At 36.6% G+C, this 27,219-nt stretch overlaps 1 long non-coding RNA gene across 1 annotated transcript in view; it reads left to right on the forward strand.

Annotated features, from left to right (window-relative positions):
* The window catches only part of LOC118536848 (uncharacterized), a 661,957-nt gene that overhangs the window by 507,278 nt on the left and 127,460 nt on the right, over positions 1 to 27,219 (forward strand). Inside the window, exon 9 of the long non-coding RNA XR_013445698.1 lies at positions 14,920 to 15,036. This is a non-coding gene — a long non-coding RNA (uncharacterized LOC118536848). The remainder of the gene's footprint in view (positions 1 to 14,919; positions 15,037 to 27,219) is intronic.

Raw genomic sequence — 27,219 nt, forward strand, 5'->3', positions numbered from 1 at the left:
TTTGGTATCTCTTTTTATACCCTACCCCCAACCCCTTCTAATACAGAGACAGTACCTCTCTGCAATATCAAATTTTTGTAAATTGATTTCCTCAGGAAGCAGGTAGCTACACTCCAATGGTCTAGAGGCTTTAGCAACATCATTGAAAAGAGTTTCCTCTTCGCTCTACCCAAGTTTTGTATCTATAGGTCCTGAACATCTGCTATGATTCCTTCTTTCTACCTGCCACTGTTCAACTTCATGACTTACCCTCTTGTTGGGCATTTGAAAGAACAGGGTAATACAGAGAAGCCAACCCTGACTACCAAGTGCTTTCTAAGGACTCTTGCTGCAACTTGCCCATGGTCCCTTTCATGTGACCATCTCATGTAATCATTTATTTGAAAGTGCAGATAACCATGCTTCATTCTTTTGAGCTGTCCAGTTGTTTTCCTGAGCTTTAAGTAAGTCTCTCTCAATCATTAGGGTTTCACTGTCTCTTTCTGGGAGGCACAGCTCAGCTTTACAAAAGAATTTCCAGATGTCTACTGTCCATTACAGGGTGATTGATCATGTGTTTCACAACTGTCTTCAACCTAGAAGGTGTTGTGAAGAAGATAAAGTCATTATATCAAACCTTAGAACACTTTTATGTATCTAAAAATCTTGGTCCCAAGTATAATGTGGATAATCTTCAAAAAGTATTTTCAGATGTATTGCTGTATCTTATCACTTACTTTCTCTGAGTCTTCCAACCCAATGGTGGTTTGAGTTTTTGTATTGCAGGGGAATAGTACATAATCTCCAGAACAAGAAGGTCTTTGTTAAGAATTTACTGTCCACTTAGATTTTCATTTGAGAACACATCAAGAAAACCAGTCTTTTGAGGCGAGATATAATTTTGTAAATTTCTTTAATAAATCAAATCAAGCCTTTAGAATCCAGACCATAAAGTATTTTCTGTAGTATAGAAATTATGTTCTTTCTGGCTAGGACTCCTCACCATGAGGCTGATAACTATGGAGTAAAAAGAATATATGCTAGAACTGAAACCTGCCCCTTATGGTCTCCAGAGATTATGGGCAAGAAAAGTGAAGACACAGAGAGAAAAAAAGTGGCAATAAATCAGTGTTCTCATTCATAAGTACTGTCTATCCATACCACAATCACTGGTGGGTTCCACAGGAAGGATGAGTTTTCACGGGGAGCCTTAGGACACAGGAACTAGTGGTGTACTTTTACTGGCATACTAGGGGTGTGCTTTTACAAGCATGCTGCTACCTTTCAGGAGAATCCTCAAACCTGAAAACTTCCAATATGGCACTGAAGGGGAAGGAAAGGGAAAGATTTGTTAGCTTGAGACAGTGTTGCTCCTTCCATGTGGCATGAACACAGCGCTCAGTGACCCATATTTGCCCCAGTGAGGGGAAATGGATGCCAATATGACTGGTGGGCCATCAGATCTTGGTTAAGAGTAAAGAGGTCATCTTGTATGGATAATTTCGGTACTACAGTACCAGCGCATCACAATGAGAGAGCCTGATGGCTGTGGTAGCTTCTCAGGTGTCACCAGTCCAGGGAGCAGCTGGTTCAGCCACTCTGCAGCCTGGGACTTGGAAAAATCCTGAGGGAACCATGCACATTGAGAAACTCTTTTCATTCCCTACCCGACACAAGGCTACATGCCAACATTGCCCTATACACCAAGATGCCTTCGCAGATAGCAGCAAGGGTAGGGAGTAGGACTTCATAAGACTGACCATTTTCTTGGGTTGCCCAGTCAGAAACATAGTTATCTATAAAGGTTGTTATAATTACTAGGTTGAATTAAGCTTACCCAATTGGACTAAATTATAGTCACTTCTAACTCTATCTTCATTACCAGGAAGGATGAAGAAATTTTAAAGGATTGGGTCAGTTATAGAAAAATAAAGACATTTTCTTTCCACATAGGGATGCAATTATATTTGAGACCCTTTTTAAATTATATTTTATCTTTGTTCAGATAATTAGGAAATGGGACAAATCCAGGAGACTTTTTATCAATATTATACATGAGCAGTGTTGCCTACTACAGAAAGGTCTCAGGATCATGGAGCAATTAGTGTGGTTGATAATATTCAAACATTCTAACCCATTCATCGTTTCAGAAGGTCTACAGTGAGGGTGGATGTGACTTCTTTCAAAACAATTCCTTGAGAGGGAAGCAAGAAAGGCCTGGTTTGACTGTGAGTATAAATAAGTTAAAAAAATTACAGTTCTCTCACTTTAGAAAAGTGCTCAGGCTCAGGGTGCCCAGCTTTTGTCAGGGACACAGAAAGCTCCATCTTTATTTTGATGGACGAAATGAGAGATTAGTTTGAACAGCTGATTTTTATTCCAGTCATTCCACAAACTGTCAGGGTTTGTTTGGGATTTCTTCCTAGTAGGCTGTTTATCACTCTGACTTTCTTTGTTCTTCCTGACTTTGATCTCGGTGGACCAGATTTTTGTCCTAAGTAACTCTAGGGGAATTCCAGGACAAGAGCAACATTCTGATTTGATGTTTGGAAGCATTGGTTTTGCTTTCTCCATCATTTGTCTTTGCTGCTCTGTGTGCCTCTTTAATTTTCTTCTTTTACTTTAGTTCATTTTAAGAGTGCAACATATCAGAGAAACACGAAGAAGATGGGTCTTCTACAGAGTTTCTCTTTCGGATTGATTTTTCAAAGAGCTGCAGAATAGCAGTAAATGCCTTGCTCTGGTTCTGCCACATGGGAGTCAGCCCAAAGACAAGTGTTTATTTTCTTGGTGAAAAATAATATCCAAACCTCTTTGTGTGGAGTGGTCACAAGCATTGAATTTCATTAGCTGATTATTGTGAGTCCTAACCCTTTCTAGACATTTTTTGTTTGATTGTTGTAAAATGTTTTAAAATCATAGCCAATTTTTGGTACCCTGATATTGTTTTTAGATTACTCATAGATTTTTGGTTGTTTTTGACATGTATATATGTATGGTTTCAGCACATATATATAAATTTTTCCCTAAGTATTATTCCCTTTTGCAGATTCTTTTCCCTTGAGAAAAGTGTCCTTTATACACAAATGCTAAGGGATCCTGTGAATCTGAATTAGATCTAAAGTAACTTGGAATCAGTATTGCTTAGAGGGTCTACAAAAATGGTTTGTAAGACTATATTTAACACACAGTGCATATATATTTAAGGTCAAATAAAAATTGGATATATATAAAATTTAAGATGGTTTAAGAGGGCTAAATTGACACTTTGGCTGGAATTGCAATAGTCCAGTGCAGTGCAATGATCAGAATCACAGAAAATGTCTCTCTCTATATGATTATTAATGAAGATACCATGAAATCATAAACTGACTTTTACTTACTAAATACAATATATTTAGCATTCAAAAAAATCTTTGAAATATGGAGAACAATAGAAAAAAACAAAAAATGAAAAAGGGGTGGGGGAGACCTTGTAATTGAACAGGTGGAAAAACTTAGATGAAGGGACAGGTGCCATCTGCTCTGGGAAGCCTTCCTAGGCTGCACTGTGTATTCTTTTGTTGAAGGCAATGACACTACTTTGATAATATCATTCCTTGGCTACAGTAGGGTTAAACATTTTTTTAAAAATCTGGCCTTAAAATGGCCCATACCTAGTCTTAAAGCTGCAGAACAAATCCATGCTGATAAAGAGCCTGAAGAAGATGACAATGTATCTCTATGAGTATGGCAAATAATAAAACCACGATAAACTATGTCTGTTACCTGCTACACTCTATAAAAATATTTACATAGAGAATTAGTTACCTCTTGTATAAATCTCTAAAACATGAGCATCTGCTTGTCATTGTATGCATAAACCTTCATTCTTTATGTGTTACCAGCTCTTTGCATCATTTCCTCCTCTTATAGCCCACTTTAAAGTAAAGGTATTGGAAACCCTTCGACTTGCTCAAATACTTAGAGAATCATCAGTTGAAGGCATTTTCCATAGAGAGTAGAATGAAAGGCAATGATGGGAATAAGTCTCTGGAAGTTGGACTTCTTATACCATGAGTATACTCACTTCTTGCTTATGACACAGAAATCCGTCATTTAGGTCTTTGTCCTTTAAGAAATTACCAGTTCTTTCCTTGTAGGAGTTTGTCCTCAGAAAATACTTTTAATGCAATCTATTAAATCTATTACATCCTTGCTGAGTTTTCAAATCAGATTTTAGTAGTCAGTCAACTAAAATGTCAGTGAAAATGTGTAATTTATTATCTTTGTCTCAGCTTACAAGTTAACACAACACAACATAACATATTGATGGCAAAATGTAAAGCTTCACATAAACAAAAACAAAAGGCAAACAGATGGAAGCTCAACACATAGGAGAATAGCTATGGGGTAGAGAAAATGTATTTATTTCTTATTTTCATTTAGCCGTCTACATTATGAAATTGTTGGCAATTATATATATTTTGGGCCAAAGTTTTGAATGAGAAATGAAACTATTCAAACTAATTTTACTAAATTAAGAAAATGATATAGACCCTTCACAAAGTAAAATTTATTAATTTAGTTTCTTGCTACTAGAGAAGGCATGCTGATAGTGCCCAAATTCCTCTCAGGGTATTCGGCAAAGCCACACGCCAAGAGAATCTAGGAGAGTGGCCTAGTTCTGAGAAGACTAGACCATCTGGGGAGAGCCCTGGCTCATCTCAGGGTTCTCATTTTTAAATTTACCCAAATACATACCTAAACATGTGAAGAAATGGTAGAACTTGACATTGAACTTCAAAATTTTACTGAATCCAGAACTAAACCTAAAATGTGCTTCTTTTACTCTAACACAAATGAACAGCAATTCAAAATAGAGCCAAACTAAGAAAATAAATGAGCCTCCAAGTATTCCTGAATTCCAAGCCTAGAACAGGTTTAGAACCATGACCTTCAGCCATGAAGTTAAGATAGGATTTAAAAGACTCCCCTAACAACAGCTTATTCCTCAGCCTTGAGACTTAGTTAGTGTACGTTTCCAACAACCATGCACATGGAGGAGGACTTAAAAGGGCACTTTTCAGAAAACCAGTGCATTATTTGGAGACTTTGAGGTGTTTATCCATGATTTGTGCCTTAACCAACCCTCTTCTTCCCCCTAAACACACTTTTCTTTTTTTCCTTTGTATTATATGTGTACTATTTTCTCTTTCACCAAACCATGAGCCCCTTTGAACCAGGGAAATGGTCTACAATGTCAATTTTGTTTCTCTCTCTGTCCTCTCTTTTGAGAATCTAGATCCTGGAATCTTTGTACACGTAAACTACTTCACACATACTTGTAATTAAAGGATACTAGTAAATAAACTACTGAGATCTAAATACTTTCTGCAATGTATAATTTTGTCTAACTTTTTTTCAGTGACTAGCTTAGCAAGTTTAGTGAACTGATTCATAGCTACTCATGTTTTACAATAATTTCATATACCCTATGAAAATTATCAGCTAACTCTATAGTACTATATATTAAATACATGTGGAATGCAATCAATTTTGTAAACTAAAACTTATTCAACTAACAGTAATCATTCATTCACCTAACAGTTTTTGAATTATTAGTAGGTTCCACTAATAAATACTACTAATAAGTACCACTCTGGATTGGATACTGGGGATTACAGTTTAATATCCACAATCCTCAAGAACTTTATTCAGCTCTTGAACTTTATTAAGTGACTACTACTATGTATTAAGTACTGTTTAAGATGCATTACCATCTTTTCCTCATTTAATCATCATAACAGTTCATGGTCTCCATTTTACAGATATGGAAACTAATGCTTAGACAAGTTAAGTAAATTGTTTTCCAAAAGCTAAAATCTCAATCAAGATGTCTGATCCCCAAATCTTTGCTTGAAATTTGGCCAAAAGACATGTTTTATGGTCACCAGAAATATTCTAAAAATGAATTAATTTCATGCTGAGATTTGGAGAGAGCTCATAGCAAAAAAACAAGATATTTGAATTTTCTTGAAAAAGAAAATCTGGCAACTGTAGGTTTACATGCCACATGGCAAAAATTGGCTGCAGCTGAGTAGCAGCTATTTGCTTTATACTGGCCATTTTCTCCCCAATCTGATGTAGTTTCCAAGGGTTAGCTCCACTTCCTTATGCTATTTGCATTGTTTCCTGAAGGCATTTGTGTTTAAGACTACTATATTCTTCCATGCTTTCTAGATGTAATTCATTTTATTAAAAAACATACTGGGACCTAATTAAGAGTGAAATAGGAGATTAAAACTATGACCTTATTAATGATATTAATTGGAGGAAAAAGCTTAAGTGTAGGACAATAATAATCCCTTTATTCCAGAACTCCAGTATTGGATATCCTTTCCCAGGTTGAATAAAAAAAGACAGGTACATTTAAAAAACACAAAAACAAACAATTTCTATAAATTAACAACATAGTTGATTAAAAAATCAAAACTATATGGATGGGTCTAGACAGAGCTGAAGAGAAGCTTAGTGATGTGGAAGGTTCATTTGTGGAAAAACCCAAAATGGGGAATAGAGAAATGAATGGATAAAAAACGAGAGATCATTAAAGAAATATGGAGGGTGAATTGAAAAAGTTCACTACACACAGTGGAGTTTCATACAGAGAAAAAAATGGAGAGGGGAAGTATTCAAAATAATAAGGTCTGAACACTCAAATCCAAAATTTGTGAAGGCATAGTGATGAATTCAGGTATCATAAACACACAAGTCCCTATGAAGACACATAGTACTGAAGCTGCATAACATCAATGATAAAGATAAAATCTTAAATGCAAACAGAAAAAACAGATTACTTACAAATGGGTGACGCTTATTCTCAAAAGGTAGTAGATTAATGTCTTTAAAGGGTTTAGGGAAAATGATTTTTTGCATGGATTTCTATGCCCAGGCAAATTACCATGTAAGGATGATGGCAACATGAAGATTTTTTTCAGACACGAAAGATAAGGCATTTATACTCCAGACACACTGAGAGAACTTTAAAAGAATACGTTTTAGTAAGAAGAAAATCAACCACAGAGGAGGGAATGAAAATAATAAAAGCATCAATGACCAATTAATTTAAAAATATATATTAGCAATCTTGTCAGAAGATAAATCCATTTTTGGAAGGTGGGAGGTTAAAATAAATGAGGGACTTAACTGTTAAATAATAATGTGGAAGCTAGAAAGAGAAGATTGAATTAAATTTTTCCATGTTCTTGATAATGTTTGAAAAATAGTTTAGATACATTGTTAAAGATGGATTTGGGGTAAAAAAAATGCATGCTAAATATTTGAGGCAGTAATTCAAAACACTGGACAATGAAAATGGTCTGGCCAACAGCTAATCATGAAGGGACACTGACCAATGAGAAAGGATAATGTCTGCAAGCCACCACTGTATTCTGATGTCTTCTGGCTAAATATCAGTTGATATTTTATCTTCAAAATATCTTTGAAGATAGCCATTAAAATAATGGAAATGAGTGCATAATTTCCCAAAATGTAGATGGAAAAAAGGGAATACAGAAATTTTTATCAATTCTGCAAGATTAAGAAACTGACATCTAGACAAATCATGTGACTTGCTCAGATCACATAGTAAACCAGATGGGGTTAGGAGTAAACTTGGATTTTTAACTAAGTCTATTGTTGCTCTATTGTGGTATTTGGCCCTACAAATTCAATTTTCAAATCGATACTTTCTAAACATTTAGTACATTTATTTTCTTATTTCAGGCATATGTATGCTATCATCATTACTCCTGATTCATATTTTAGTAGTTTTTAAACATCTCCATTTATGCTTTATAGAGGATTAACATGTGCAGCTCTAAATGTTAATGTCCCTTTAAAAATATTACCTGTAATTTAAATTTTTAAAAATGTGTATATATTTTGTTAAATTTTATTAAATAGAAAAGTATTGCTGCCTCTATTAAAATCATAAGAAAATGCCATTATTCAAAAAAGTAAGAATTTGTTCTGTGCATTTATAAAAGGACTTTATTTCTTTCACTTCAATTTTCCTGAGGGAAAGATATTTTGTCAAATTATCTCTCTCTTTACAACATGATTTCAGTGGGTAAAACATGATTTTCTTGATTAAATGATTTATAGTTTGCAAAGCAACAAGTTTGAAAGTAAAAAAAAAAATTCAATCTAGAAATAGTTCTTTTTATTATTTTTTTCTTATCTTACCTTTATCCTTTGACCCCACATACTCCAGAAGCAGTGTAAGTTAGCCTCCTTTTTCAATAGAAAAAGAAATAGGAAAAATGTATGTTTAAGATTCCATTAAAATTGTGTGGTATCCCTGGGAAATTGCTATTAAAGTTCAATAATGATGTAACTCTGCTTCAGAAGTTAACTGAGATTTTAGCTAGCGTAGTTTTTAAAAGTCCAGAAAGTCACATCAAACCATTACAAAATGGATACCTGTTATGTCAAGGAACAACCATTTTTGAGCACCTACTGGAAGCTAATTACTCTTTTATGACAGGTAATTGATATAATACCTAGTAGTATTTTCCTTGAACACTGTACTGAGGAACTTACATGGAAGGAAAAACAAAAGAGAGAAGGAATGGAGTTACCTCAGGAGAGAAAAAAAAAAAAACAAAAGTCTAGTCAGAAACAGAGTTACCACATTGGACCAAAGTTGGCCATTACCTACAGAGGGACCTGATGGAAAATTGTTTTTTTCTCATGAGTCAGCCTAGGTTTAGAGAAAAGGAATGTTGTTATCGGATGAATATATACAATGAGGAGTCGGAGAGAGAAGCTGCTGAGTATCTTTTGGCATGAAAATAAAGGATTAGCTTGGGCAGGCACAAGGGATTGAACCTAAAGCTACGAAAATTATACTTAGTAAATTCCTGAAACCCTTCGGGTCACTTTATTTAAGTGCCTTCTTTCTCAGTTTCACACTCTACTTTCCTTAGGTGTGTACAATGAGACATGAGTTTCTTTTGGGAAAATAAAGAACAGTCTGATCTATTTGAAATGACTTCTAAGGCTGATTGGCCCCTTCTTCCCACCTCAAGCATGCCTTCTCTCCATTACCCCGCACATGTCGGATAGGACGATAGGAACCGCTGCGACAGTGGACGATAATGTGCACCAGGGATACAAGCTCTGGTCTGCCTCTGCCTCTTGGGTCACCTCTGAGGATGATGTCATGTCGTCATGCTCCATCATTTTTACTTATTCATTTTTCTCTTTAGACCTGTCAAACAGAGAGGCTGCAGAGCTTCTGTAAGACAGAGCCGTGTCTTTGGAAGACTGTTGTGTTAACCACGCAGATGACATTGCGGCTATGATATAAAGTCTACAGTGAAAATTGCTCTTTGTCAAGAGTCTGGGTCAGATAGAGGATGGTTCATCTGCACACAGACCACCCTTGTCCATAATGTAAAAGAGATTGCTTCCTTGGCGCTAAGAAAAGTTGCATCTCCAGGATGTTATTTTTGGATCTGGTCAGAATCCTATTGAATTTGAATTTTAGGATATCTTTCTGTTCTATTTGATTTCCTCAATTATACAGCTTTACCTCTGGTATCAACTGTTCTCCATTACATTTTCACACTGTAAGTTTACCAGAAAAACTCATGCCAGTTATTATTATTTTTATGAGTTTATACACTCAAATACGAAACACACAAAATAGGCTAGAATTTATTAACATGAAATATTTAATACAGAAAGAGATAGGGCATTATAAAGTTATATGTCATGAGCATATTGAATGTGCCCAATTGCTTTTAAATGTCTAAAGTATAACCATTATGTGCTGTTATAGGGATTATAAACTATATTGAAGTAATATATTCAAGCATCCAAAAAATCAAAGTAAATAAAAATAATTCTGCTCATTGGCTCACAGTTAGGAAGGAATGAGAGTCATAACAATAAAATAATAATGTGCAGGCAAAGACAAATACATCGTGCAGCAGCCTGAGCTGCAGCAGGCCCTGATTCAAGGGAGGGAGCCGGAGGCTTCCAATGCATAAAAATGAATATTTGTCTGCCAGGGGAAGACTGCACACATCTCTTTCCCACTCTTACCCTCCAGGGGCCTCTTCTGACCTCCCTTTGTCCCCGGTGAGGGGGAGAACAGAGGGTCTGGATATGGCTAGGAACATTTCATTCTGGCAGCATGTGACTTCCGGAGTAGTTCAGCACCTGCATCTCTGGGGAGTAATTTAGTACCTGCATCACCCTGACCTTGCATAGTGGAGTCTGTGATGAACATCTGACTTAGGATTTTCCTTACGGTTTGTTCTCATTAAGAGATGAAGTGAGGGACATTTTCAAGTCTGATCATTTAGCAAATGGGAAACCTTAGTTCCTAAGTGATGCCTTACTCCACTTCATTTTTTTCTAGAGTTCCCTTGCTGAAACCCAATGTCAGTATTAGTGTCCATGGTGGCTACTGTAGACTTGTTTTCTCCGGAGTGCAGAATAGATGCAGGGGTTGTAGGACAATGCCCGTTTGCTGTCTTATCCCGGGCTGCCTCAACCATGCTCACCGGGAGGGATTCCATGTACTATTTCACAGTGAAGCCTCATGGCGGGGTGGTGAGCAGTGGGGGAGAGGCGGACCTTGGGACGGCAGGCTGGTGCTGGGGAGGGAGGCAGGGCAGAGAACACTTCCTTGTCAGCCCTTGTTAGTCACAGTCATAGGCAGTACAGCAGAAGATCAAGCTCATTACAAGGAAACATTTTTTCTTATGGCAAAATAGATGGAATTCTTAAAGGTCAAGCTGTATGCTAGGAATTGTTGAAGAGCCTTTGAAGCATTTGCTAACTGAATCATGAATTATAGTGTATGTTAAAAAGGACTATGTGTAAAAATAAGGCACATACAGGGTTGAAAGTGACTTTGAAGTTCCCCTTATCCATGTACACATGTGAACTTGAAGGATGTGTATCGAGTTTTATAGCAATTTTTAATAAAATTTTTATTTTAGAATAGTTTCAGATTTGTGGAATGATTGCAAAGCTAGTACAGAGAGTTTTTTCTGCATACCTCAGACCCAATTTCCCCTATTATGAACATCTTGCATTAGTATGGTGTATTTGTCACAAGTAATGAACCAATATTGGTATTATTAACTAAAGGACATACTTTATTCAGATTCTCTTGGTTTTTACCTATCGTTCTTTTTTCTATTCCAAGAACTCATCCAGGAATGTAGTTTGCATTCTCCTCGTGACAAATTATGTGGATTATCCTTTCATATCCTTATCTGCCATCTATATGTTCTCTCCAGTGAGGTGTCTTAGATCTCATGCCCATTTTTCCGTTCAACTTTTCTTTCATTTTTGTGTTCTATTCCGGTACAATCAGATTTGTTTTGTAAATATTTCTCCAAGATATGGCCCGTTCCCTCATACTCCCAATACTATCTTTCAAAGGGAAGTTTTCAATTTTGAAAAAATACAACCGATTGATATTTCCTTTCATGAATTGTACTTTTTGGTGCTGCATCCAAAAACTCATCACCAAATCCAAGGTCACCTAGATTTTCTCCTGTGTTTTCTTCCAGAAGTTTCACAACCTTGGATTTTACATTTAAGTTTATGATCCAACATGAGGCAATTTTTGGGAAAGGCATGAGGTCTTTATCTAGGTTCAACTGTATGTATGACTGTCCTATGTTCCAGCATCATTTGTTGAAAAGACTCTCTTTTCTCCATTAAGTTGTACCCTTGTCCAAGATCAGTTGACCATATTTGTGTAAGTCTATTTCTGGACTCTCTGTTCTATTCCACTGATCTTTAAATATTTCAGGTCATAGTCTTCTTTCCATGAATTCTGGTGGAAAGTCTACTATAATTCTTCTTGTTATTTCTCTCTAGATAAGGTGTCTTTTCCTCCGGTGTCTTTCAAGATTTTTTTTTTTTTTTTTTTTGGTCTTCCATTTATTGCAGTTTGACTACGATATGCCTAGGTAGGTTTTTTGTTTTGTTTTAATCTGTGTTTTAAGTTCTATCATAAATCTTGACAATTTTACTTTAAATATTTCTCTTGCTTTGTTTTGTCTTTCTTCTCCATCAGAGATACTCCAGTTAGGTATTTGGTATACCTTTTGAAACTATCCCACAGTTCTTGGATGTTTCATTTATTCATTTTCGTTCACGGTTTTCTTTGCATTTTGGTTTCTATTGAGCTATCCTCAAGTTCACTGATTCTTTACTTGGCGTGGTGGTCTCCTAATGAGTCCATTGAAGGCATGTTTCATTTTTTGCTATGTTTTTAATTCTAGCATTTCTTTTAAATTCTTCCTTAGAGTTTCCATCTTTCTACTTACATAAACCACCTATTCTTGAATGCTGGTTTTTTTCCATTAAAGTTCTCAACATATTAATCATAATTATTTTAAAATTCTGATAATCCCAACATCTGTGTCATTTCTAAGTCTCGTTCTGATGATTGCTTTCTCTCTTCACACTGTGTTTTCTTCTTTATTTTTGTCATATCTTGTAATTTTTTTTTTAAGCCAAGCATATTGCGTTGGATAATAGCAACTGAGGTAAATAGGCCTTCATTGCAAGGATTTATGGACATCTGGGTAGGAATTTGACTGTGTTTAATGATTGTTGTAGTTATAGGTAACAGAGGTTTTAAATCTCTCTTGCCTTTATTTTTTCTTCCTTCTGGACTTTGAGCTTCGCTAATACTTCTCCACAGAGGAAGCCAGTGCCTTGCAACTCTTTCGGCTATAATCCACTATTATACTGGAGCCCTGTTGGTATGGTGGGAGGATATGGGGGAAGGAAAACAGTCTGTCGTCTTCCAGTTAAATATCCATGTTCCGATGGGCCTTTGTCTTGCGGCTATGACCATCAAACGTGTGTCTCGAGTTGTCTCACTCCGCCCTGCCCCCATCTCCTTTCTGACTGCAGACTTCCCACTCTTTTCCCTTGTAGCCCTGACTCCTACTGAATATGGTTTTTTCTCCTTAGTAAAGCAGAAAAGCTATAGGGAATGAGAGTAGAATGATTGCTTGGCCCTAACTGGGACAAGGTTCTGGCAAAGTCTTTCTCCCTGTAACCTATGTATGTCTTTGTTATGGAGAAAGCTTTGGGAAATTTCACAATGATCCCCCTTCCCCTCCTTCTTCCAGAGCCATGAGCCTGTCTTTCATAGATCTTTACTATGAGAACCTGGTAGGGTTCTTGGAAGTAAAGTCCATGAAAGTATGAAGGCTTCCCTGAGATTGTAGTCCCTAACAGTTTCTTATTCTCATACAATCCAAATTCAGTATGTAAAAATTAATCTTTAAGTGTTCTTACCAGTTTATAGTTCAAAATAAACACACCTTGGTTGCGGTATCTCAAGATGCTCCTGCTCTCTTGATTTTAGGGTGACATTTTGCCCTGCAACGTCAGTGCTCTGCAAAATCCAAGAAAAACCACTGATTTTCAGATTGGCCAGCTTTTTTTTTTTTTTGCATGGATGGGGTATGGGGGTTGTATTGGAGCTGAAGCCGCAAGTCTGTATCTGCTAATTTTAATTTTCTTCTGAATATAATGTGTAGCCTCAGTGATACATGCTAGATGTACACCATCATTATTTCTACTCTTGTAATTTTTTCTTATATTTTCTTATATTTTCCCTTGTTTTTATTGGAAACAAAATATTCAATCATCAGAAACTTCGTAAGGCTCCGTTCCTCTGTTTTGGAAATCTCTTCATTTGCTGGATAGTAATCAAAAGCTAAATAAATTCTAGGCAACTGAAAGAAACAAAGTGGAATAAATTTGCTGTATTGGAAGAGTTCAAGGTCTAGTGGTATAAACAGACAAGAACTAGGACAAATAAATGGGCGGAGTACTAATAGCACAGAAAGGCAGATAAAGCAGACACCAGGTCGAGGAATGTTCTGGGACAAGTTGATGGAATCAAGAATAGTGCTGAAGTAGATGAAGTGGTGATTGAGGAGGAGGGAGAGAAGAATGTTGCAGCCGTAGGGACACCCTGTGAAAGCATGAAGGATCCATGAGGCAGTGTGTGAATCTGCTGTGGAGAGGTGGGCTCTGCTAATGCATTTGATTGTATCCTGAAATCTATGTGGGAGTTATTGAAGGCTACTAAACTGCCATATGTTTGGATTTGCATCTTATATTGAAGACTCCCACTGTAGAGGGGAGGTTGAGTGGAATGTCTGAGACAGCAGAGAAGCTGGGCAAGGAGCTAAGACATTTGTGGAGGTGAGAATTAGGAGGGTCTGGATTAAAGCAGTGACAAGGGGGTGAACTAAGGGACAAATATGTACGCTACCAAGGTGCACATATTGTGTATATATATAGTATATGTGAGAGCATATAGGAATTAATAAATATCCAAATGAGTTCCAGGTTTCTGTGATTTTGATAACAAGGGAGAGGATAGTGCCAACCACTGAAATGGGGACCGAGAGGGCAGGAAGAACAGGTTATGTTTGGAGAGAGAGGGGGAAGGACAATAATGATTTTTACCCTGTATATTTCCAAAAAAAAAAAAAAAAATCAAGAAGTATTTCTTTTTTTAAGTATTCTAAAACCTACTATATGGAGAAAGAAAGGTATAAAAAGAAGTTGCTGCAATAAATCAAATTATATAATTTTCTTTCTTTTTTTTTTTTTTAAAGATTTTATTTATTTATTTGAGACAGAGAGAATGAGAGAGAGAGAGAGCACATGAGAGGGGGGAGGGTCAGAGGGAGAAGCAGGCTCCCCGCCGAGCAGGGAGCCCGATGTGGGACTCGATCCAGGGACTCCAGGATCATGACCTGAGCCGAAGGCAGTCGCTTAACCAACTGAGCCACCCAGGCGCCCAAATTATATAATTTTCTACTCTTGAATAAAAATTGGAAACCATGATCATAGCTAAGTTTCAAAATCAAATGCAGTCTCTTGTTTCAGACCATGAGCCTTCATAAAGATGTCATGTTCTACTCTGCTATGGTGACTCCAGAAAGAACTTCTGTTTTTGGATCTCCTATACAACTAATTATTGAGTAAGAAGACCTGGTTAAAAGGGTAAGAAAACAGGTGATGGAAACATAGATATAGGTTAAACACTTCCTTTCTTCACTTCCTGACTGATAAAAGAGGGACCATCTTTTCAAAATTAGGTAAGGGAATTTGTGACTTCTGCAAGAATTACATTACACTTGGAACCACACAAGTGGTTGTTCAGAATCATGGAAAATTCAACTAAAATTTTAGAGGGGCATCTAACCTAAGGCCAGAATATTATTTCTTTAGGCTAACAAGCAGAATTTATTTATTTATTTTTTTTAAAGATTTTATTTATTTATTTGAGACAGAATGAGAGAGAGAGAGAGAGCACATGAGAGGGGGGAGGGTCAGAGGGAGAAGCAGGCTCCCTGCCGAGCAGGGAGCCCGATGTGGGACTCGATCCAGGGACTCCAGGATCATGACCTGAGCCGAAGGCAGTCGCTTAACCAACTGAGCCACCCAGGCGCCCTAACAAGCAGAATTTAGTAGGTACTTTATAGTCAATGATAGGTATGTTTCCTCTCCACCAACTTCTCTGATAATCATCATGGTAAGTAATTTCCTATAACATTGTTCATAAATCATTTGAGCTTTCTTCTTTGTTTTATCATTATTTTGCATACTATTTCTGTTTTTGCTTTTATTTTTAGACTGTGAGCTTCCCAGGAGCAGAAATGAGTAACATATAATAGTTGCTCAGTTAAAAATAGTCTTTTGACATTTACTGAGTGTTTAGGAGATACAATATTATTACTGCCTTTAAGGAAATGGTGTGTTAGGGAGGAGATAAATTTAGACTGTGACTTCTCTGAATAATTATGACCATCTTTTGAAATAGATCATATTAAGTAAAGAATTAAACCAGATCCTCCTTCTTTGAAATTAAGAGAGAAAATTATTTTATTATGATCCATCAGAAAAAGCACGCATTTTTGCTTTAAAAATAAAGACATACTTTGTTGACAGAACTCAAATGGAAGCATATAATAAGTCACTAAAAATAATAGAACAAACTTCTAAAAAACTTGAGTGTATTAATATTGGAGCATACAAAATCTAGTCAAAAGAGATGTCCAGGAAATCTTCAGAATCGTATAATAACACATACACATTTTCAGTTAGGGATATCCTTACACTTAAAGTTCTAGTTCCTTGTACCGCAATGAGAACTTATATGTCTAATTATTACTTAATATTAGTCAAAGATAATGAACTCTCTTTCACATTAAGCTATGCTCCTCTTTAAATATTGGATCTGTGAGGTTTTACTGATACTCATTTTCCGTTGTGCATTGGCAGGTTCACCTCTGCTCTCTTCAATTCACGGAATGAATGGAAACCATAAACTGAGTATATACTGTATCAGTTAAAGGTTTACCAAATGAGTTCCCATGGTTTTCCTTTCTCACTAAATGCATTCCCTCATGTTGGAAAAGTTCTCTGAAGGGGAATGCATCCTGGTCTTTAGGCCTGAGGGTACATTATTTCAAGCATATCAGGCTGCCTGGTCTAGTGCCTTTTGCATGGGAAACATCTAAAGACCCTGTTCCCTCACAAAGGTTTCAATCAAAATCCAAATGGAAATTGATTCCTCCTTTGGCTTTGTTTTGACTTTGGAGATAGAAGCTCTGACATATTTATTCTCTTACATTGTTTTAGCTCCCCCAGCTAAACACAAGGAAGCAGACACCACAAATAGTTTGTTTACATAAATTGACACTGTCTTTTAAAAATCATGTGCCAGGTTTCCTTTTTATTAAAAAAATGTTATTGTAAATCCATTAGTAGGTACTATTTAAGATCTATTAATTACTAAAATTCATATAATATAAAAATAATACTCTCTTGCAAATATTTAAACTGGCCTAAGTTCACAGGGCTAACTTAAATGAGTCTAAAGGCAGTGCTCCATTAATCAGATAAATGCCATAAGCCAACTTCTAATGAATATTTTTTAAAATCCCACATTTTCTTGATTTTCTCCCCTTAATTTGTAAATAAAGTTACATATCATACCTTAAACTTCAAAAGTAGATTTGTTGGTTTATTAATTCAAGTGGGATATCAGATCATAGAGGTGATTTGCCTCATTTGGGAATGTCATTTGGTGATTTTCTAATTAATGCACTACCATGAGCAAAGGCGACAGATTAACTATAGCATGAACAGGAACATGCTAATTCTTCACTGAAACTCTCAACAGTTGAGTCACATGCAGTTCCAATTATTTTGCATGTTTGGCAATCTTTCTTCCTCAGTGGAACAATAAACATTAACTCATTACTGTGAAAGAAGCTTATGAAAACATGGTTGACATAAATTACTCTCTATTAAAAAATTTTTTTTATTACAATGCCAGTTTTCCCTTTTGCAACGTGTTAGAGTTGTATTTTATTTTTAAAAGAACATGATCAAACATCCCCACAAATATTCCAAATTTGTCATGGGCCACTAAAATGTCAGATCTCTGATCGTTTTGTTAATTCATTCTTTTTCAAAATGATATATGAAACATAATGGGGAGCGGGATATATTATAATCTGAAATTTAGTACTTGAAGAGAGACTTCTTAATGGTACTAAGGTGACTTTAAAAAATAACAATGCCTTTGTGTTCCAGATTTGTTTTCCAACACCAAACATTCCTAGAAATACTTAATGTCCTTGTGTTTACAACTCTGATAGTTTTAACATGGGTAGTTCATGCCACATTTTCCCTTTTTTGGTTTTACTGAAAACACAGATAAGATCACTGGACACTCTCTGCAGCCTTTTTAGAGGCAAAGCTGACGTCCGGGAAGGCTTTGGTGGGCGGCCTCCGCTGTCCAGGCCCCCTTGTGAAGGAACCTTCTGTCCTGCAGTGGGATTGCAGCTTCTTGGAAAGGGGAGCCATTTATCACAGTCCTAAATGAAAGCATTCTTTGAACACAAATGTCTTTTTCTCCCTTTGTCTAATTACTGAGAGGAAAAGTGAGAAGGAAATGTCAAAACAGAGAAACAGTGGTGTATAGAGAGAGCAGCCACTCTGGAGCTCAACCGGCTTTTGTGAGGGTCTGGGCGATTTGTCAAATGGTTGTGGCATAAGTCAAGCTCTGAGGTTGAAAGGTCTTGACCTAAGGAGTCCTGGAATCAGACAGTGTAAGCAAGGGGTCCGCTAGAATTTTCAGCTGTAGTGGAGATGAACAATAATGGGAGCTGGACATAACAAAACCTCATTTGCATAATTCAGGTAAGTAATTTTATTGAAACTGACAAGGATGTGACAGGCTAAGAAAGAGACGAGAACACACTCTTGCTGGGAACCACTAAAGCTCCTCAGTTAGGTATGTGAAAGTAAATGACAGCTAATCTCTTCACTAAAAAATCTGTAAACAATGCTATTTTACCCAGGACTCACCCATGACCTTTTGTAGAGCTGGCTATAGATTCTTTAGTTTAGTCTTCCAGAATATAGCAAATAGAATGGACTAAATTCAAATTATGTTTTAGACTTCAACTGATAATAATTACTTCCCTGAATAGGAGATCCTTCCAAGGCAGGTCTACACGAAGAGAGAGTAGAAACTTTTATAAGTGGATGGTTACCAAAGATTTGAGATCGATGCTATAAAAAAACCTTATTTTTACTTAAGAATAGGTTTTTTGGGGGAGAAATCTTAACTCGGGTAGCTTGTACTATGAATCTAAAAAAGTGAAATGCCTGTAGCACTTGAGCTTGCTGATATATGTTCAAGAGATTATATTAATCTTTACCAGCTGATCTTTTCAACTGTTTTTGTCTTTCTGTTTCAAAAGGTGTGGATTTAAAGACGTGAATTTACTATTGATGCATATATTTTAAACACTGGAATATTTAATGGCTAACTAATCAGTACTGGTTTTGAATCTTGATAAAAATCTTATGACATCAGCAAAATCTACAAATTAGATTTTATGTGGCCTGGATATACCCATCCATAAAAAAAAGCAACAAAAATGATAAGGTTATCAGTAAAAGGATTTCCTTATTTTAGATAAGAGAAACGAAATTCTTAAAAGCACTCTCTCTGTCCTATATTTGGCTTTGCTTTTATGTGTGGATCACCAGGAGATAGCTACATATCTTTTGTAAATCCAGGCTGCTCACCAGTCATTGGTGACTTTTATAGGCAAGGGCAGTAATGGATGGAAATAGTAATCAGGGTAGAGAAGAATGCTACTCAAACCTAGTTTGCCAGAGGAGAACCATGTCTGCTATGCCCTTCAAACATGAAAAAAATAGGAAACCTACTTAGTCAGACACGAGTAGCAAAATCGCTAAGACACAAATACTCTTTCTGCAGTATATGGAACACACGTATAGTTTGACCAAAATGTGGATCATTCCATCGAATGGGAAGCAGTTGAGAGTTCTGGCTAGATCAAATGTGGATCTCAGTATTATAAGCAGTGTAATGCATAATTCATGAGGCTTAATGAATATTCCAATTCATGACAGCCAACTGGCTCCATAGGTCACACCTCCTAGTCTCATATAAATAAAGAATGAGATACTGGAAAGCATACCAGCTGAACCAAACTGAGTGCCAAAAACATGCATATTAATGAGGCACTATAATAGATACTTGACTCTTTGGAAGTGCCTATATTGGTTTCCAGCTACAGAGGGAAAGAAAGTTCACAATGTACCTTTAAACACACCATACTGTGTACCATAAAATGCAGCTCTTTCTATGAAATATGGAATGAAATTACACTGATGTGATTTCAGATTCAGTCATTAACTCCATAACATCCTCTGACACTTCCATCAACACTGAAACATTCTGGAAAGATCCCTACCCCCTGCTCCCATGTTCCTTTGCAAGACTCAACTTGGTAACTAGGGAGAGGAAGTCCTTCAACAGTGCTGTTCTTTTATGTGTTCTGTTTAGTCCTTGGATCACGATGAATGGTAGCTCAGATGAATGCATTTGTGCCATTTTTCTTGGCCCCAGACTATGTTTCCTCACTACCATGACATCTGAACAGAAGGAGAAAACATCTCCCTTTTGTAGCAGGCTAATTTAATTTGTACCTTCCACCTAGGGGTAAATATGTTTGTCTGTCTGTCTGAACTTTTTGCCTACTTTCTTTTCTCACGGGAAACCCTACTGAGTCAAAAGCAGGAAATTGCTTAGTGCTTTAACTTTATTTTAAAGTAATTTAATTTTAAGTCTTCTCACACCCACCCTAAAGTGAAGCAACTGTTGGAACCCCCTCGGGATACCCTTAATGACTTCTGCATGTCTCCTGTGTCACAGATGTCAAAGGCTTGTTGTTTCGGAGGTATTTTATCTTTCGTAATAGATGGTTTAAAAGAGATTGCTTTGGGTTTTACCCACAGAAGATGTGCATTCGTTTTAAAAGAATGAAGAAAAAAATCTTGCAGCTTTTACATTGACTCACATCCTTCCAAATCCGTATTACAAGTTACTGATTTTTACTTGATCTTAAAGTTGATCTTGGGCATTATTTGTGGCTTAGCCTTGTTTGATGTAGAGTTTGTCAAAGATTTAAAGTAGACTACCAAAAAACACATTTTTTCCCCCCTAGGCAAAATAGCAGTAATTCATTACTCGAAAACTTTTTCATAGCTAGGCATTTGATCTGAATATTGTTACTATTTCTCAGGGCCTTTGGAGTGAGCCTCTCAAACAAAAATTATGGCAAGGAGCAAATAGTCTACTTATTAATAAAAGCTTTTAAATAGGGGAGAAGTTCTTATTTCTTTTGTAATTTTATAATTTATTTTATAATTTTATTTCTTTTAATTGTTGTAATTGTTTTCAAATGAACTATAAGAAAAATATTGCTTTTTTTCTTACATTTATGAGAACACATTCTCATTAGTTTCCCTTTCATGGTACTTCTATCTCTCTATACCACTTTTCATATGTAGAGATATAACCACAATTAGTAATTCCACATTATAAGAAATAAGACATCTTGGACACTGCATTATAAGCAGAACTTATTTAAAAGAGAAAATAACTTAGTTCGATGTATTTTATTAATTCCTGTTTAATGTAAAAGACCATTCTGAAATATATTATTAGCTTATAATACAGGAATCTTTACTCATGGCCAGACCAGTCTTAGTTTTTGGTACCATACCATAATAAGTTATATTTTCATGCATAGAATTTGAAAAGAGTATCAATTTAATGATAAAATTGTATTAGTTGGGCTTGAATTCTGAACTGTATGAGTTAGATCACAAGACAATTAAATATTTTAAAAGGATTTTATGTTATTGAATAAATACATTTGAAAATTTCTTAAAGTATCTAAGTGTCTTCACATGAAGCTGCATATTCAAAAACATATGGAGAGATATGGCTTTTTCTGAAGTAAGAATATTACAGTTGGGTATAAGAATTTTTCAGTGCCTCCAGAAAGTCTGAGTTTTGCACTTCAGATCCATGTTTCTTCAAAATACGTCAAAAACTTTTACAATTCTAAAATTTTCATTGGACAACTTTATTTCTAAAGCATTACTTCTTTTTTTTTTTTTTTTAAAGATTTTATTTATTTATTTGAGAGAGAATGAGAGACAGAGAGCATGAGAGGGAGGAGGGTCAGAGGGAGAAGCAGACTCCCTGCCGAGCAGGGAGCCCGATGCGGGACTCGATCCCGGGACTCCAGGATCATGACCTGAGCCGAAGGCAGTTGCTTAAACAACTGAGCCACCCAGGCGCCCCTAAAGCATTACTTCTGATAAGGAAGCCAACTCTAGTTAGTATGATTTAAATTGATAAGAAATTTGAGAATTTGATTTGTTGCTAGTGAAATTTTTCATCTTTTGGGGGCTCTAAACTGGCACAAATTGCTGCAGAAGAAGAGAGATATCTCTGGTTTAATAATGTGGCATTTCCAACTGAATCCAAAATTGAACCTCAAGACTAGCCACTAGTACATTAGAATCTAAACCTGGGATTGGCAAGATATTTCTGCAAATGGCCAGGTAATAAATACTTTAGGGTTTGGAAATTAGTATGGTCTCTGTCATATATTTCTCGTTGTTTTGTTTTCTATGCAACCCTTAAAAATTTTGAAAGCCATCCTTAGCCTGAGGGCCATGCAAAAACAGACCACGGGCCAGATTTGGATCCCTGACCCTAGTTTATGAACTCCTAATGTAAGCTTTTAAAACCTGGTTTCATGTCGCAAAACATGCGCTTATCCTCAGACATATGATCATTTCAAGCTTGGGATTTCTTTCTTATTTTATGCTGTGCTATAATTTATGGAAGAGTGTCTTATCTATAAGGCTTTATATATGTATTCTAATTGGTGGACTTAAAAATTTTAACTTCCAGTACTCATTCACAACAGTCCAAGAACTGCTATCATATATCTTACTTATACATGATACTCTTTTGTCAGAAAGTTGAAATTGTTGTGATGGTAGCAGTGGGGGGTCCGGACAACTATCAACAAAGCATTAGCTTTTCTACATTGCTGCAAAGTGAATGATTCTATGTAAATGTTTCTCCAATTAACTTTAAGATAAAATACTACCAGGTACAATACTCCATGTATTTTACTTCTGGAATTTTTCTTTAACACACATTTAAAGCCAAAGTCTTTTAATTCTAAATAACACAAGATCTCAAAGAATTCAGGGTATTTTTCCAGGAATTACTTCAAATAGATCAGTAATACAGTTTCTCTAGTCTTTAAACTCATATGATGTAGATTCCCTCTGACATACCCAAAATAGTACGTCTGCAAAGGCGAAACTCTCCTGTTCGTAAGAATGCCTTTCTTTAGAAAAAAGGGTGAAGTGAGGATTGTCTTTAAAATATCAAAATGCATTATCCAGTCTGCCTTCCCCACCTTCATCATCAATACAGTGCATCCTTAATGACTGTGCTCTTGGGCCAAATTCTCCTTAATCTCACCACATACGCTTTGTTCCTGCACTGCCTGTCTCTCCTGGGTTCTACATTCATCCCATTCTCACGATTCTCCCTTGCAGTGTCTGGGGACAGGGCTGCTCACTGAACAAATGCAGAATGTGAAATAGAGATCCACCGTGTGATGAGGGGAAGAGAATTTTGCCTTTGGGCAGGTTGTTATTTTAAATGCAGTGCTAAAGATATTATTTCATTTTCCAGTAATCCTTAGGCTCTAACATTTTGTCTTAATACAAAAGAGATCATGGTCTAATGGCCACAGGGTTGATTCCTACCAATAGGAGAAATGCAATGGCTACTCAGACCCTGCTGGAGGCGTTAGGGAATAAGAAGGGGGTGAATCTAATGGGGAGTCTTTACCTTAGAAGTATAAGAACCATTTAGCATCAGGCAAAGAACTGTAAGGATGAATATTTACTTGGTGGCTTATCCATGACCTTTGCTTTTTTCAACAAAGGTGATTTTGCACCTACCATACATATGCCAGGGATGGCTTTTTGGCTCCAGGGATAGAACATGAAAAAGACTGTCTTTGCCCCTACGTATCTCTGAATCCTTTCTTCCATCTTGATTGGCTTTTTTTCCCCACACTTTTTTAAATCCTATCTCTACAGTCATCACAAAGTGCTCCCAGATCCTAAAATATGTATAATTTACTTCAAGTCCTGTAAATATCATGGTCTTGCAAGTATAGTACTTACTGTAATCATTAGTGAATTTGGCTGTTTCTTCCATTAACTGGAATAGGAGTTTAAAAATCCCCTGATCTACATTAAAAAATGTGTGCATAGGTCCATATGTGCACTATTCTGTCAAAGGACCCATAGCTTTTTTTCTGTGTCTCAGAATTCCATAATCCAAAAGAGATTAAGAATCAGTGAATTAGACTTCCATTTCTTAAAGGCTTTACTTATTTGCCATGAGAAATTTGGTATTATTATGAAAATAACATTATTACACCTAACAAAACTAAAACTTAATTCCTGAATATCATCTCATGCCTGATCCATTTTGAATTCCCAGATATGCCCCCAGTTATGCTTTGCACCATCCACACTGTCCTTCAGTACCTTTTTGATGATGCTCTGACTTGCTGAATGGTCTACCAGCAGGGATTTCCCACATTGGTGGGAATATTCTTCTCCCCTGGGTCCTTGTGTGAAAGAGTTGTTTTGAAGCTGATGAAATGAACTTTTAAAAAAATATTTTATTTATTTATCTGACACAGAGAGAGAGCGAGAGCAGGAAAACAAGCAGGGGGAGTGGGAGAGGGAGAAGCAGGCTTCCGGCGGAGCAGGGAGCCCGATGCAGGGCTCCATCCCAGGACGCTGCGATCATGACCAGCACTGAAGGCAGACGCTTAATGACTGAGCCACCCAGGTGCCCCTGATGAAATGAACTTTTAATAGCAGGATCAAACAACCGTTTTTGTCAGATAAGGCAATGACTTCATCTGTGACAGGAGTAGGGGCACTGGACAAAACAGAGCTTTGGAATTACCATGCCACCCATCCTGGACTCAAATTTATTGTTCCTAGAAGATAACTGTCCAAAGTGGCTGAGGACAGACTTTGGGGACTTCCTTGAGATGATAAAACACAGGATGTCTGACTCTTTTTGTGCTTCCTTTTTAATAATTATTTGATATTTGACAGATATTGGCTTAAACTTGCTTTTGCTATAGCCTTCCACTTTGTCGAGAGGCTCAGAAGAAAAAAAAAAAGAAAAATTGGATTTATTCATTCTATCTCTGCTTTCTTTTAGTGTACATAATAAATACTTGATTACACCCATACCAAAATCCATACACATGATGCAAAATAAACAAATAAGTGCATTTAAAATTTACTTAGAGATCTGTTTATTTTTGATGCCAGCCAGTACCAGAATATTTTTGGTACGGTCAAACTAATCCAGCCTCTACAAACAGTGTGTAGAGATTGATAGATTTTTAGATATTGGCACATGTACATTTATAGCTATTGACAAAGCTTAACTCTTTTCAAGAACATTCCAACTAATATTGGCATTCTGTTTTATCCGTTGACACTCAACATGATGTACTGTGGAAGACTTTAAGACTTCCAGTGTTTGACTAAGCTTTGCAGTCATTAATGTTTAATCACTTACAATTCACTAAGCATTGTACTTTCATTTTTTATGTGGCTTGTTTATCTATGTAAAGTAAATCAACAGTGCCTTCTTAATAGTCTCCTAGTACGTTTATAATCAGTCCCATTTAGTGATCAGTGATGAATATGGGCACAACTGTTATTTGGAATTACTTCATTGTTTCATACAGATTCTGAATTCAATTTTTCCTTCACAATAATTATAATAAAAGTGAATACTAGCCAAACTCTCCAAATCTATGAACACCTTGGTGGGGGAAAGCAAAGATAATATCTTTTCTTCCCCTAAGGTACTGTTTAAAGTGTGTTGTATGTTCACGCACTATTTTTATATTCTAAATAAGAAAAATGGTTACATTAAACATTATTTTGGATGAAAGAGATTTTTAGCCATCGAGAGAGTCAAAATTTTGTAGTGCTCATCCTTAAGGACGAGTACAACTCACTCCCTGGAATGGTTACCCTGAGGAAACAATGACAGAACCTTGAACCATAGTTCTGCACAAGCCACTGCAATGAATGCACACTATTGTGTCATCACCATCAGGGCACTAGTGAGAGACAAAATGCACTTGGCCAAGGCTAGGGGAAATGGGGACACAAAGAACCCAATTCAAGCAAAGCATAGTGGGTAAAGGGCACATTTGTCGAATTTTAACAGACTCCTGGCGTTTGTATTTACTCTATGTTTACATTTGGGCTTTTGCAGAAATGCTGAAGTGATTTTGCAAGTCCTTTCTGTATATTGAGAAACTGAAAATGTAGATAAAAGCACAATTTGTTGATTAAGAAAATTTATTAACGTTCTCAGAAATATTTTTAAAAACTGGTTTCAAAGAAACTAAGAAACAATTGGAAACTATTCATACAACAAATAAAAATGTCATTTCCTTTTTACAGCTCTACAAATGGAAAAACACAGTTCTGTTTTTCCCTTTCATGAAACTGGCCCTAAGTGTGAACAAACAAGCCACAAGCAGGCTGACAGATACTCAGTAATACTTTATTGCCGTTAGAGTGCCGCCATCGTGTCAGATATCATATTCTCCATTCATCTGTCTATATTTGCAGGAAAAAAAGATTCTCACGTGTAGCTTTTTTTTTTTTTTTTAAGTCTGAATGCATTGTTTATTCTGTCCTGCCTATTTTGAATACATTCTCATATTTTATTGGCATATGATTCATGGTCACTGAAGATGGCGATATGTCAAAAAGCAGAAAGTCAGAAAATTAGCCCCATTGTAACCTTCGAGAGAATTAGGTAAAAGGCTGAAGCCAAAGTGTCTGTGTGCTGGCCGAAAGGGTGGCCATAACTGCAATGCCCCAAAAGGGAGTGGCACAGCTGGCTTCCCCCTGCCCTTACCAGGTTTGGCTGCGGAGTAGAGCTGCCTGGAGTTGTCCTACCGCATTCACTTCAGCCTCAGTGCATAGGACTGCCTGGGAAGTCAGCGGCCAAAGTCAAACATAAGAACCATTCTTGGAGGCCATTCTCTGGACTCCCAGGCTGATTTTCCAAGGGCCTTTAGACACGGCAATGCCTTACCTCATGTGCTTGCTGCTTTGCAGATGGGTGTCTCTGAGGCACATCTATGACTCTTGCTGCGTGCCAGTCTGGGTTAATTTTTGTTTGTTTCCTCTGGATCAGTGAGTCTCCAACTCGTGTGCATCAGCAACTCCTGGGAGGTTGTTACCAATCCTGATTCCTAGGTTCAGATAGGTCTGGACAGGATCTAGGTTATCACTGGGTCTCATTTTGAGAAATCACTATTCTATCAATGGTGATAAAGAGAAATGTCTTTTAGATTTCTCTTTTCAGTGAATTTGTAAAAAGTCACATCACTTATCTGGGATACTGGAAAGTAACCCAGATAATAATTAAATCTTTATCGACTAGAGACTAAAATACTGATAGGAGTCACATTAAAATGATTTTGTTCTGCATAATGGTAAAGTTGTGGAGCATTTCCTCTTATTATGCAGGGAACTGATTTGGTAAGTTATACATGCCGGAGAGATCTGAAACTCTAGGGAAATGCTTTATGTGTCACCAGATCATGGCTATCTGACTACTCAGTCGTTAGTGCTGAGGAGGAGTGATTTTTTTTTTTCTTATTTGTTTGTTCATCTGCT

Source organism: Halichoerus grypus, chromosome 2, assembly GCF_964656455.1.
Source record: "Halichoerus grypus chromosome 2, mHalGry1.hap1.1, whole genome shotgun sequence".
In the NCBI taxonomy this organism is placed as follows: domain Eukaryota; kingdom Metazoa; phylum Chordata; class Mammalia; order Carnivora; family Phocidae; genus Halichoerus; species Halichoerus grypus.